A 13,679-nucleotide genomic window follows, 5' to 3' on the forward strand; every position below is an offset into this window, starting at 1 on the left:
TTTAAGTAATAAACACAGGCAAGTCTACTTGAGTGTAAGGTTTCCTTTTTTTTCCCTCCCATAATCTAGGGGGGGGAAATAGAAAGTAGAAGAGCATAACTATTGAACTGAGCCTCTAGAATTGAGAATGAAAACACATATGAAATAAAATACATGTGCTGCTGATAGTAGAATTATCTATAATAATTTAGGTAAGAGTGCTATCTTCCTGAGGCAACAGGCTGTTTGTACCAACTCTTGTCAAAAATCAGGATTCATTTGTACATTTCTGATTAGTGACGCATATTAGAGTTTCATTTTATTCTTTGTATTTAAATTGCATTTTGCCTTGGGCATTCATTTAAGATAGAGTTCATTAAAGTATGTTATTCCATTTTGGCTTTTGTGTAGATGACAAAAAAAAACCCAAGCTATACTCAGAAGTGAAAGGATTTGATACGTAATTTATTTTGACAACTATACTGTTACAGCAGCAAGGTAAGAAAAGATATTTTAACAGGACTTACATAAAATTAAATTTTTCCATTTGCATTGCAACAAAGACAATATATCTGAAAATTTTTGTCTGTTATGTATCAAAAAAATTGCTATAACGCTTGGGCACATAATTGAAAAAATTATATTTTACAGGATCATTTTTCAATATGCATTACTTTTAAGAAATAGTAATTTTTTTCAGTCTGAAAATGTTAGAAAAATTACATATTTTCAAACTGCAAAATTTCTTAAATTTGGTCAGAAATGGTGTGCAGTGTAAGTAGGCTATTCAAAGGAAAAAAAATTTGAAATGGCCCTGAAAGGCAGAAAATTGATGTTTGTGAAGCAAACTGTTTTTTATTTCTAGAATGTACACTTTCCTACAGCTTGCATAATTTGATTCTTAATGATCAGAACAACCATTGTGAGGTTACGCTCCATTCACCACAGTGGAATGGGGAATTAAGTGCATTCAAAGCCTCAGTGTTAAATTCCATTTAGAAAATCAGGAATAGGAATACCTATAGTCTGAGACCTATTTTGAGGTTTTTTAATTATTAAGGCACTTGATAAATATTATTTCATTTAGTTACTTTGCCTAAATTCTCTAAACTTATAGGCAATATGTCAGCCTAGGCAGATATTTTGGAGAAAAATCTAAGGACTACAGTTCTGGGTGTCATAATTTCAAGTGAGATATGCTAGAGGGAAGAAACTCCTCACTAGCACTTGGGTCTCATTCAAAGTGTTAAGAGTTCTAGAGCTGCTTGAAACAGTGACCACAATAGACATGAGAGAAACATTTGTCAGGGCCACAAAAGGAACCAAAAAAAGGAAGAAAAAAATGTTAAGGTCATATGTGGTCATATATGGTCAGGGATTTCAGGCCATCACTTAGAACTACAGACTGAGCCTGTGAGCCTTGATCAATCAAAAGGAGATGAGGTTAAGGGGTACACTGCTTATAGCTATGTGAGGAGAAGTTGCAAGCACAACAGGATTTTTAGCCACAAGTTACAGTTTGGGAGCTCTGGCTACCTCAAAGGAAAAGATGCATTTTTACTGGGATAGTAGTATATGACACAGGGGAGTGTAGAATCTGCACTATTTGAGGTTTTTAAGATTCAAGTAGCCAAAGTCACAGTGACAAGATCTCATGTTGACAACAGTTCTGTTAGAGGCTGGATGTTGGATCTAACAACTTCCAGAGATTTCTTCCAGACACTACCGATGCAATTCTGTGAGGGGAATCAAAACTAAAACAAACAAAAAAAGGCAAAGGATGGACAACTTAGCTGTAAATGAAAACCAAGGAGACCTTTCTCGTTTTACTGACCTGACAATGCAGGTTGTAAGGATTAGTATGGGCTTGCCTTGGTTTCAGCTGGTTTTATGTTTTTTGCATTGGTGGCTGGTGGCCAAGTAATCAGCATTTTCAGAATTTTATCTATAATCCTCTAAGGTCCCTAGACTACTTCTTTCAAATCCCAAAAAAAGTGAGGGAGTAGAGCAAGTAAGAGCAGTATCTTTTCTGTATCTGTGCTGGGCAGTAGGCATTGATTTTCAGTCTCTGTCTTTTTTACTGGCAGTTACAGAATGCACAGTGGAGTATCACTATCATTAAAATGATTAACTTCTGTAAGATCCAACCGATTTTTATTTTATTTCTAATGAATTTCCCTTTTTTTTGTCAATTTGACACAAATCATTGTATCCCTTTGGCAGTGATTCTTTCTTACTAGGTTAATCATTACAAAGGTAAGAAAAGCAGTGTTACAATTATGCTTGCTACTCCCTTTCTAACATACAGAGGAATTTGTTTGTTCTCTCTTCACCCATGGGTCAGTGGCTTTATAGAGGAAACACGAAGTCTCAGTTCAAACTTATTATCTTACAAAATTGTTCATTTGAATGAACTGACAGTCTCAAAATGAGCTTAGCAGAAGCAGTTGCTGAAAAGTGACAGCGTAAGCCTGTCCATCTGGCTGGATACACAAAGTAAACCTTGTACCAGTGTTTATATCTGATTTACATCCAGATGGACTTCTCTTGTACTGCATTAGATAAGAACTAACAGTTTTAAGTATATGCATAAACAAGTCTTAAACTGTGAGTTTAAAACCACTCAGCTTGTGTTGTTTCCTCCAAGTCTGCAACCTTCATTGCAAAGATAAAAGTATAGAGTACTTCAAGCATGAAATGAGTGAACTGACATCAAGAAATAAAATTTTCCATTCAACTTCTGCTATGAATAATAAAATGATCGAATGTCTTTTGATGTAAGCCACCAAATTGCCAGACTGAAAACCCTTACACAGTTATAGAGGTACCATTCCTATCTATATCAAAAGACAGGATTGTCAGAAAAACTGAATAAAATTTACTGAGCAAGTTTATTGAACAACTTACTCAAATACTGTTTTAGTGCCCCAAAATCAAAGAACAAGTAGACATCTAGATCAGCTTACAGATATAATCAGGAGTTTCAATCACTTCTATCTGCTTTTGCAAGATGCTTCTCTCCCCAAAATTTTTCTTATTATTTAGCAAATCCAAAATGCATAGAAGAGGTTCTCTGAGCGATGATTTTCAAGGTAGAAATTGAACTTACCTCAATACACTTGAAAAAGTGTACTGTACTAAGTTCAGGTAGTACGTCTTCAGTCACAAGAAACTTTCTACAACATAGTGTTTACCAGCACTATTTGAAGCACAAGTAATTAAAAAAGAAAACACTACACAAGCTACTACAAAGAAATTTCTCACACATAGTTTTATTAGCATGACTGAAATAAAATAGGTCATATATGTCTACAATACATTTTAAGGGATTTTTTTTACTATAAGCATTTCTGTCAGCTAACATTCCATGTAATTAAATTCCAGTGTTTATTTGTAGAAAAACTGGTCTTCAACTGATCTATTAATAATAAGAAAAGCTCAGTACAGGTTGATGAAAAACCCCAAACAAAAATTATCATTTTTCATGGTATCTTGTGTAAAACATTCTCAATAAATATAAATATTGCAATATTAATCTGGTTTTTTCACTTGTGCAAAAGTAATAGAAAAACTTTGACATGCCAATTTCAAAAACGTATTTTTTTTCTATAAGGATAAAATGCTTCAAGTTGGCAGTGCTTGAAATGTTCTGAAGAATAACAAATCGAAACTGACATAGTTAATGCAAAGAAAAGAAGCCACAGTGGACTATGCAATTTCTTTTTTGCTGACTTGTACAGAAGTGAACATCATTCTGTAATGAATGCATTATGACACAAAATAACAGGGGATGAGAAACAGGAAGAGGGCAAATGCTGGGCTGGAAATCTTCCTTCAGCATTACCAAAAGATTCAAAGACACTCTCTAATTTTTTTTTTCCCTTTTTTTTTTTTTTTTTCTATTTTTTTTCTATTTTTTTTTAATTTTTTTTTCTATTTTTTTTTCTATTTTTTTTTTCTATTTTTTTTTTTTCTAGGATAAGCATGAATCATCTTAACAGCTCAATTGTCAGTGTTAGGGAACATGGATATTATAAATTAATACTTATTAACACTGTGAGGAATCCTGAGTTAAATGAGAAATTAATATATAAATACATTGCAAAAAGAAGCAGATTTATTTGCATAAGTATGTTAGGGTTGTGAGTAGAATATATAAGTAAAAATTTTGAAAACATTATATCTCCAAAGCCAAAAAAAATTTAATTTTAACAAATTTTTCAAGGACTTTCAATAGAAATTTGGCCACAATTGGAAGTATGAATTAGGTGGGTATATTCCTGGAAGCCCATCCTTGTATACTTCTTAAGAATATTGTACAAAAGTGTGGAAGTGTCTTTCATGGGAGAATGTTTTCCTAGTAGAATATTTTCCATTCATGATTTGGAGGTAATAGTTAAGGACATTTGTTTGCAGATTTTCAAAGCAGCAGAAAATACTGGGGTTTTACATCCTTTGCTTACTTGGATGCGGCTCTTGGGTCACATCTACAATTTCAGATGTACATCAGTTAGTAAAGAGCAGACAACAAAGTGAATGTGTTGTACAGTATTGATATAGGAACTATCCACATCAGCTGCTGTGATAGCATTAGGTTAGTGTCCTACACCTATAAATTGTATAGAAAGTTTCATTTTATGTGCGATATGGGGGTGAATCCAAACTATCCAAGTACAGTTTCTTCACTTTTCATTCACTTAGATGAATGAAATTATGTCAGAGGAAAGTTTGTATGACAATGACACAAGAAAGATTTTAGAACCATAAAGAGTGTCTGTTAGTACTGTACACATTCAGGTATCCTGTGGGATTCTGGGATGACATATGAGCCCTACCTCAAGCTCAAAGTGAATTGCAGAAAAAATAGAGGGGGGGGCAGGGAAAAAAAAAACAAACATGCCTGTTTAGGAAATTATATTTCGAGGCTTGATCCAAATTATTCAATTTCAATTTACATCAGTACTGAAATCATGGCATCTGTACATGTTACTGTTTAACCATACAGAATTATTAAAAATTTTTTTGTACTTTGAGATTTTTTTCTCCAGAAAGAAGGTTCAACAGAAGTTCTATTAAATTTATAATTTATATTAATAAGTACACTTATTAATTAAGTGTACTTAATTCCTTGAAAATTGACACAAAGTTTTAACACTTCAAAGAGTATCACAGTTATTAAAGATAAAAATTAGATTTTAAAATAATTTTTGGTAAATTAAATTTAATAGAAAATTTCTTTGACTTATCAAAATTAATTATGATCATGATAGATCATATTATAGGATCATAGAATCAAGATATCAGAGAATTTTTGAGATAGATAGGGACCTTGGAAAGAGACCTTCTTTGAGACAGAAAGCTAAACCTTATAGTTCAGACTCCCAACTCAGAGAATGGTCAGCTATTACAAGCTGGTGAGGAGCAAGTTCAGTTGGGTTTTCAATATCTCCATAGACGAAGATTCCACATCCTCTCAATGCCTGAATTACCGGTGCTATATGTGCTCTGATTCCAGACTCTTGATTTACCCATTTTGTTTGATGTTGTAATAAGAGAACGAGATTGAAGCAAAATCTCTTTGGAAGTCAAATTTCATTCAAAGTAAAACAGCCTTGAGCCTGCACAAATTTCTTTAGCTGCAGACTTTTTATTGATCTGTCATGATATTTTGATGTAGTAAAAAAAAATCAAAATAAACACCAAATTATTTACAGAGTCCTAGAATTGTGTGCCCATGGTAGAAACACTTTATAAAGTGCTGTTGTTTTTCTTAGAAAGTGATATTCATGAAATTGTCTGTTATATAACTGTGGCAGAATTGAAAAAGAAATTAATTAAATGTGCTGTGTAAAGTTAAAAAGAAAAAAGAGTAATGAAAATATCTTTGTTTTGGTGCCTGTAGGGAACAATTAAAATGAAGAATATATTAGAATAAACACCACACAAACTATAAAATACATAATTAGCTATTCTAGAGATACAGTAAGAGAAGCAACCTGTCTGGTCAAATCTTCATCTATTTTAAATGAGATAAATATTGAAATTTTACTGGTTTGGACCAGATGTACAGGATCAATTTTAGTGGTGGTTTCCTACCAAGAAATAATTGTAATTTAATGGTTTGAATTTTATTCTAAACTTATTTCAAGAGTCCATTTTTAATGAAATCAAAAGGTCAATTTAATAATCTTGAATTTGAAGAATAAATGAGACAATGAGTGGGTGCCTGGAGTTTCCATGCTTCACCAGATACAGCATAGAGTGATAAAGGTTCCCTTTAGTGTAAATAAACCAAAGTAATTGTGAAATCATTGACAATTTAAGAGAGAAAAACCACAGTAATTAAAGAACTTTTATCTACCTTTGACATATGCATTGATTATCTATTGAAAACACTCCAAAGCACTTGGGAGAGGGAGGGAGGAGGCTTGCTCTCTTCATATTTTTTATTAATGAAAGTTGGTTGCTTGGTGTCAAGACTTCAGATTCTATATTCAGCAGTAGAAATCACTCTGTCTCTCCTGCTGCTCACACTTCAAAATTTAAAGTTAAGTAAAAATGCATTTTAAATAGGTTCCATAATGGCTTTACACAGACAGAATTCAAGTTTCATGGAAAAGGAAGATTACATCAATTAATAACACTCGAAAATCGAATTAATATTTCATAATGAAATTCCTGTAGATAAATCAATTGTAAAAATATACATGTGTGAAAAAATCACTAGATTACCAGAAAAAAAAGCACCCTTTGAAACCATCACACTGAGTGATGAGTGGACTATATAAAATGTTAGTGAGGTGAGCAGCAGCACCAGCAGCTACAGTAAGTTCTGGGGACTGAACACTCGAATGGGTTGGGCACAGGGCTCCTGGAATTTGGGGAACCTGAGTGGAGAACCCACCAGCAGTGCTGGCAAGCTAGGCTGATTTGGTGAGGGCATTGCCAGGGGCAACTGCATCAGATTTAAATGAGATTTAAGTGTCTCCTGGGAGCACTGTGAACTGGCCAGGCAAATAAGGTATGGTGTGGCAGTTCTCACAGGAGGGGACAGGCATCCTCCTAGCCCAGGAGGGGAGCTCAGCCAGTGGTCATTACCCACCCAGCTAGAACAGATCTAACTTTGTTTTCGCAGGGTGAAAAGCTGAAGGAATCAGAGGGAATGTGGCAACCCAGAGAGAACACCCGCATAAACACACAGCTGTCTAAATCCCCATCTGCAGGGAATACCCAGATTCAGAGAATGTCTGAGAGTGTCACTAGTATATTGCAATTTTTTTTGTTGTTGTTCTTTTCATAGGTTAAGGTAAAATGGGATATTACAAGCTAAATAGTGAGGGGGAAAAAACTTTTTTAAATATACAATTTTCTTTTTAGTTGAATATTTTGGATTTTTCTGTTCCTTACTCAGAAAAAAATCCATTTTCCCAAAGTTTATTTTCAGAAAGTTCATTAGGATAAATTTTGTGTGCATCAGAGTTTTCAAAAACCTTTGTGCCTGGAATACCTCTGTTTCAGTAAAAGAAGACTCAACTCAATTTTTTTGATCTTGTAGGAATTCTTCCCTTGACTTAGGAGGGTAGTGAAATCAAGTCCTAAATGTTTCACTGCAATCAGCACAAACAGTGAAAATTTCATCTAGAACTGAAGGCTTTGTGCAATAAGAAATGATTTTAGTTTCTATTAATATTCAAGTATATTTGAATTAGATAACACCAGCATAGCAGAAAAAAAAGTATAAACATTTATTTTTCATTAACTAAGACAGATATATCACACCTTTAACAACGAATGTTTCTGTTATCCTTGAAGAAATTAGCAGATGTTTTTCAGTTGTTGCAAGAAAGCTTATTTATAATTGTTATTCTCTGCCTGTATGAGCTCATAAAGCATACAATAAATCTACTTTTTTTCCCCTGCAAGACATCATTATCAAGCCATGATATCAACTAGCTTAAAACTTATGGAATGTTTTCAGGCAATGATAGGAAATACAATCATATTTTACAATCCAATAAAAATATTTTGCAGCATCTCTTTTATAGATAAAACATTGTATCTTTATTGTAATATCATTACCCTAAAAATCTAACCTCTACTTTGCTAGCAAATTTTGGATATAGCCCTGAACAATTAGGCTGCATGGATACATGGTATTGAAATTCTCTCTGACTTTCTGTAGCTACGGTCTTCTTATTTAGAATTCTAGTGCAAAACATGAAAACACTACTAACCAACACCATATCTGATAGTTGTGCAAATGTTGGTGTTTAGTTAAACTTTTGCCTCACATACTGGTACTATAAGCTGCTGTAAGTGAAGAACAGGTTTGAGACTAATGAAATTTATCAACCACGACTCTATGGGGCTTTATGGCATGCCTGTAGCCAAGGGTTCTGATGAAAATGGCTGATGTCGTTGCCAAACAATATATTTGAAAAGTCATGGAAGTAAGATAATGTTTCCAAGGACTGGAAAAAGGGAGAAAGGAAGACTCAGGGAACTACAGATGAGTGAGCCTCCCTCTGTGTGTGTTAAGATAAAGAAGTAGATCCCTGTTGAAACAACGTTAAAGCATGTCCAAGACAAGGAGGTGATCTGAGGCAGCCAGCATGGTTTTATCAAGGGAAAATGGTGCTGACCAGTCTGGTCAGTCTGGTGCTTTCCATAACGGAGCGACTGCAATGTTGGACAAAAGAGGACCAACCTAAAATTCTGTAAGGCCTTTGACATGGTCCCACTTCACATTCTTATCTCCAGGTTGGAGAGACACACACTGGTAAGGTGGGCTATTTGGTGGATAAGAACTTGACTGGATGGACACAGCCAGTGAGTTGTGATCAATATCTCTATATCCAGGGGAGGCTGGTGACAAATGTTGTTCCCCTGGGCTCTGTCTTTGGGCTGGTGCTCTTTAATATCGTTATCAACAACACAGACAGCAAGATTAAGTGAACATTCAGCAGGTTTGCAGGTGACCCAAAGCTGAATGGTGCTCTTGACAGAGTAGAAGGAAAGGAGGCCATTCAGAGGGACCTGGACAAACTTGGTAACTTCATGTTCAAGAAGTCCAAATGTGATATGCTGCACCTGGTTCAGGGCAATCTCAGATATGAGCACAGGCTGGGGAAAGAACTCATTGGTAGCAGCTCTGTGAAGAAGGATTTAAGGGTTTTCATGGATGAAAAGCTGAGTGTGAGCCAACAGCATGCCAGAAAGCATGCCAACTCACACCCTAGAAAGCCAACTTCACCCTGGAATCATCAAGAGATGAATGGACAGCAGGTTGAGAGAGGTGATTCTCCCCTTGTGAGATCGCATATGGAGTATTACACCCAGATCTGAGTCTTCAGCATGAGAAAGACATGGACACATGGACCTGTTGGAATAAGTCCAGAGACAGGCCACAAAGGTTATCAGAGGGTTGGAGCACCTCTCCTATGAAAGCAGGCTGAGGTAGTTGTGGTTGTCCAGCCTGGAGAAAAGAAGGCTCTGGGGACATCTTTTAAACTTCTAGTAATTAAAAGGAGCTTATAAAAAAGTGAGTTTTATGTTTTATTACATGGGCAGATAGTGATAAGACAAGAGGGTATGGTTTTAAACTGTAAGAGGAAAAATTTAGATTGGAGCTTAAAAAGAAATTCTTTATTGTGGAGAAGGTGAGACCATGGCACAGGTTGGCCAGAGAAGCTGTGGATGCCCTGTCCCTGGTAGTGTTTAAGTCCAGATTAGATGGGGCTTTGGTGAACCTGGTCTTGTGGCTGTTATCCTTGCCCATGGTAGGACAGTTGGAACTAGATGATATCTAAAGTACCATCCAACCCAAATCATTCTTTTTTCCTATAGGTAAGTGAGCTGTAAGTGACCCACCCAAATGGTTGCAATATTTAGGCTCTATGTCACAAAAATACAGGTCTGGAATATTCTTCCTCTGCCTTTTTTTTTTTTTTTTTTTTTTTTTTTTTTTTTTTTTTTTTTTTTTTTTTTTTTTTTTTTTATTTTATTTATTTTGGTTTTTTTTTAAGACAGATCTACCTCTGTAAGAATTGAAAGAAGCAAAACTCAGCAGTATTTGCTTCTTTGGTAAAGCAGTTCAAGATTAATACATAAAAAATTGTCTGCTTCTGCATGTCCATAAGATATAGATAGATAGATGGATAGATGGATAGATAGATAGATAGATAGATAGATAGATAGATAGATAGATCGATCGATCTTATGGACATAAGAAGCAGAGAAGCAGAAGCTTTTTTTTTTTTTTTTAATGACAACTGTAACACAGTGAAATGATTATCATGAAAGAAAGTGGAGAAAAAAGTCATAACAGTTACATTTAAGGGATTAGGACCTATAGTGAATTGTACAAGGATTACATTAAAAGTCTCAGACAATCAGTAAATATCAGTAGGAATCCCTTGGATATAATACTATGTAAAAGGGTCCCACTGTTTCAGAGAAAACTTTACATTTTTTAAAGGTCTTCATTTTCTAGATTTTTCCTATTCGCAGTCATCAGGTTCCTAATTTGTTATCAGTTGCTGTTTTTATAATAGATCATGAGAGTTAGCATTCTGCAGCAAACTTAATTTCATTCTGTTGTTGCATTTAAATATGATATATGTATGTCAAATGGAAATCTGATAGCCGTAGAATTTTTTACAGCATTATGCATCAGTTCAAAAAAGTTTAACATGACATTTCAAAGTGCTACACAACATACTTCTAGCTTAATAATCATTAAAAGTTTGCTGAAATCCCTCAAAAATGAAAGGACATCATAATTCAGACACTGTTTTGAATAGCAGTACTGCAATGTCTGCTTGTTTTTATTAGACACTGGCACAGTAAATGATGCTGTTATCAAGAATGATTACACTCCATGCAGAGTTGATTCTGCTAAAAATATATATTGATTAATAGAAAAGAGTTGGGAGAAAATGGCAGTAAAATATAGGAAAGAAAAAGCAATGAGTTGATTCAGAGTTTTATGTGTAAAAAGATAGAGGGAAATATTTGTTAATTTTTCAGAGATATTTTTTCTTTTAAAAACTTCTCTAAAATTACTCTCTTAAAGTCTGCGATTTCTAAAAGTAGAAATTTCCTGCAGCAATGAGTGGAGCATGATATTCTGAATCTCATTTGCAGTGAGGATACTCCTTAGTCGTATGGACTCAGGGAAGATTCTATTTTAGATTTTATTGTAGCTTCATATTTGCAATGAAGGTTAAGAAACTCTCAGGCTCATGAATTGCTGCTCTTCCATATTGGAAGTAATACCTTCATTTGTTCTTAAATGGTCTTGGGAATTTTATGAATATGCAAATGGAACATAAATTCTTCAAATTAAAAATAAAGAAAATATTACTTGTAGCTAATGTTAATGCTAAATACTAAGATACCGTGGAAAATAAACTGCAGAACTCTGACATGATGTCATTTGATTTGCTCTATTTGCATTTTTCTCTTCCTTTTCATAAGAAAATTATCACTGAGAATTGTAATTTTGCAAGATCAAATAAAATGTTTGTTTACCGTCATTTCAGATTTCATTTTATTTCAGATTCTTTTGGCATTACACAGAACCATAGGACCGACTAAATGCAATTATCTACAAAGGAAAACCTGAATTCTGATAAGGTTGTGGCTCTGTACTACAGAATTTTAGGATACGGGTATATTTCATTAGGTCACTCTTACTGAAACAATGTTAACTCACCGTTAGTGTATAAGTTCCACACTGGAGTTCTGTGGATCCCTAACATCCATAAAACCAATGAAATTAAGATGATAAAGACAGTTTCAGGAATGCTGGTGTGTGTATAAGTTTGTTACAATTTGTGTTTCTATATTTAGAATATTGTCTTTTCATACTGTACTGTATGGACAGGTTTTGGTAGCAGGGCAGGCTACAGGGGTGGCTTCTGTGAGAAGCAGCCAGAAGCTTCCCCCATGTCTGTCAAAGCCAATTTCAGCCAGCTCTAAGATGAACCTGATGCTGGCCAAGGCTGAGCCCATCAGCAATGATGGTTATGCCTCTGGGATAACAATTTTAAGGGGGAAAAGAGCTGCCCATCATCAGCCAGCAAGCAGAGTGAGAATATGTGAGAGGAAGAGCTCTGCAGACACCAAAGTCAGTGGAGAAGTGCGGGGAGGGGGTGCATCAGGCACTGGAGCTGAGATTCCCCTGCTGCCCAGAGAGAAGACAGTGGTCAGGCAGCTGTTTCCCTGCAGCCCATGGAGGACGACAGTGAAGCAGACCTGCCTCTGCTCGCTGTCAAGGGCCCCGTGCTGGAGACTGTGGGAACACGAAGGAGACAGTGACCTTGTGGTAATTCCACACTGGAGCAGCGTCCTGGCAGGACCTGTGGGCCCGTGGAGAGAGGAGCAGATTTGCAGGCAGGACTTGGGACCTTGCAGGGAAGTCATGCTGCAGCAGTTTGTCCCCGAAGGACTGCACCCTGTGGGTTGAATCCATGCTGGAGCAGTTTGTGAAATGTTTTTCTCCTGTGGGAGGGAGTCACATTGGAGAAATTCCTGGAGGACTCCCTCCAGTGAGAGGAAACTGACTCTGGAGCAGGGGAAGAATGTGAGGAGGAAGCAGCAGTAAAAACTGACTGTGTGTGATAAACTGACCTCAACTACCAGTCCCTGCCCCTCTGAGCCACCTGGGGGGAAGAAGCAGAAAAATCAGGAGGAAAGTTGAGCCGAGGAGAAAAGGAGGTGGATCGAAGAAAACATGTTTTAAGATTTTTGTTTCTCATTGCCCTACTCTGATTTGATTGTAATAAATGAAATTAATTTCCCCAACCTGAGTCTATTTTGCCTGTGACAGTAATTCATGAGTGATCTCTCCCTGCCCTGGGATCTCAACCAATGACCCTTTTCTTATATCTTCTTCCCCTGCCCAGCTGAGGATGGCAGTGATATAATGGCTTTGGTGGGCCCCTGATGTCCAGCCAGGGTCAACCCATCACATATGCATAATTAGATGATAAATGATTAAAATTAAGTTCAATTTGAAATACTTTTAAAAAATAAACAATAGCACACACACCAGCCCTCTTCTCCCTCCATTCCACTCCCTCAAGTATAAGAAGATTATGGCAGACTTCACTGACATTGGGCAGAATAAGGAATTTATGCCAGACCTGATCCTGATCCTGTCTTTCTGGCTCCTCATCCTGGATCCTTTGCAGGCAAGGACAATTCTCTGTACTGTATTTGTGTGACTCCTCAGCTTCCTATGCAGAGCAGCCAGCCCTTGCTGCTTACTTCCAGTTATAGCAAATTGCCATCAGCTCTCCCTCATTTGGCACTGCAGGAGCATGATGGCGTTTATGGAGCAGGTTGCTTTATCCTTAAGGCCTGGATTCCACCAGAGAGCTTTTTGTATGTTTTCTCATAAATCCGCTTACTTCTCAGCATCTCTCAGGCAGACTGGCAAATGTTAGTAAAATCTTTACTATGGCATTTATAGGGCTTCAGCTGTAGGAGGTGAGACCTCACTGATCAATTGGCCACCAGCCACCAATGCAAGAAACATAAAACCAGCTGAAACCAAGGCAAACCCAGACTAACCCTGACAACTTGCTCTGTCAGATCAGTAAAATGAGAGAGGTCTCATTGGTTTTCATTTATAGCTAAGTTGTCTATCCTTTGCCCTTTTTTGTTTGTTTTAGTTTTTATTTCCTTCACAGAAT

The 13,679-nt window shown here is 36.2% G+C and overlaps 1 long non-coding RNA gene across 1 annotated transcript; it reads right to left on the reverse strand.

Moving 5' to 3' along the window:
- Positions 1–12,036: 12,036 nt before the first annotated feature.
- LOC136290564 (uncharacterized) lies at positions 12,037–13,403 on the reverse strand. The gene is made up of 3 exons (XR_010721211.1): positions 13,128–13,403; positions 12,613–12,644; positions 12,037–12,483 (listed from the first exon to the last, which is right to left on the reverse strand). It is a non-coding gene; the product is annotated as an uncharacterized lncRNA (long non-coding RNA).
- Between the last annotated feature and the right edge of the window lie 276 nt (positions 13,404–13,679).

This window comes from Chamaea fasciata, unplaced genomic scaffold, assembly GCF_029207755.1.
Source record: "Chamaea fasciata isolate MVZ Bird 193981 ecotype frontalis unplaced genomic scaffold, bChaFas1.0.hap1 SCAF_6, whole genome shotgun sequence".
In the NCBI taxonomy this organism is placed as follows: Eukaryota; Metazoa; Chordata; class Aves; order Passeriformes; family Sylviidae; genus Chamaea; species Chamaea fasciata.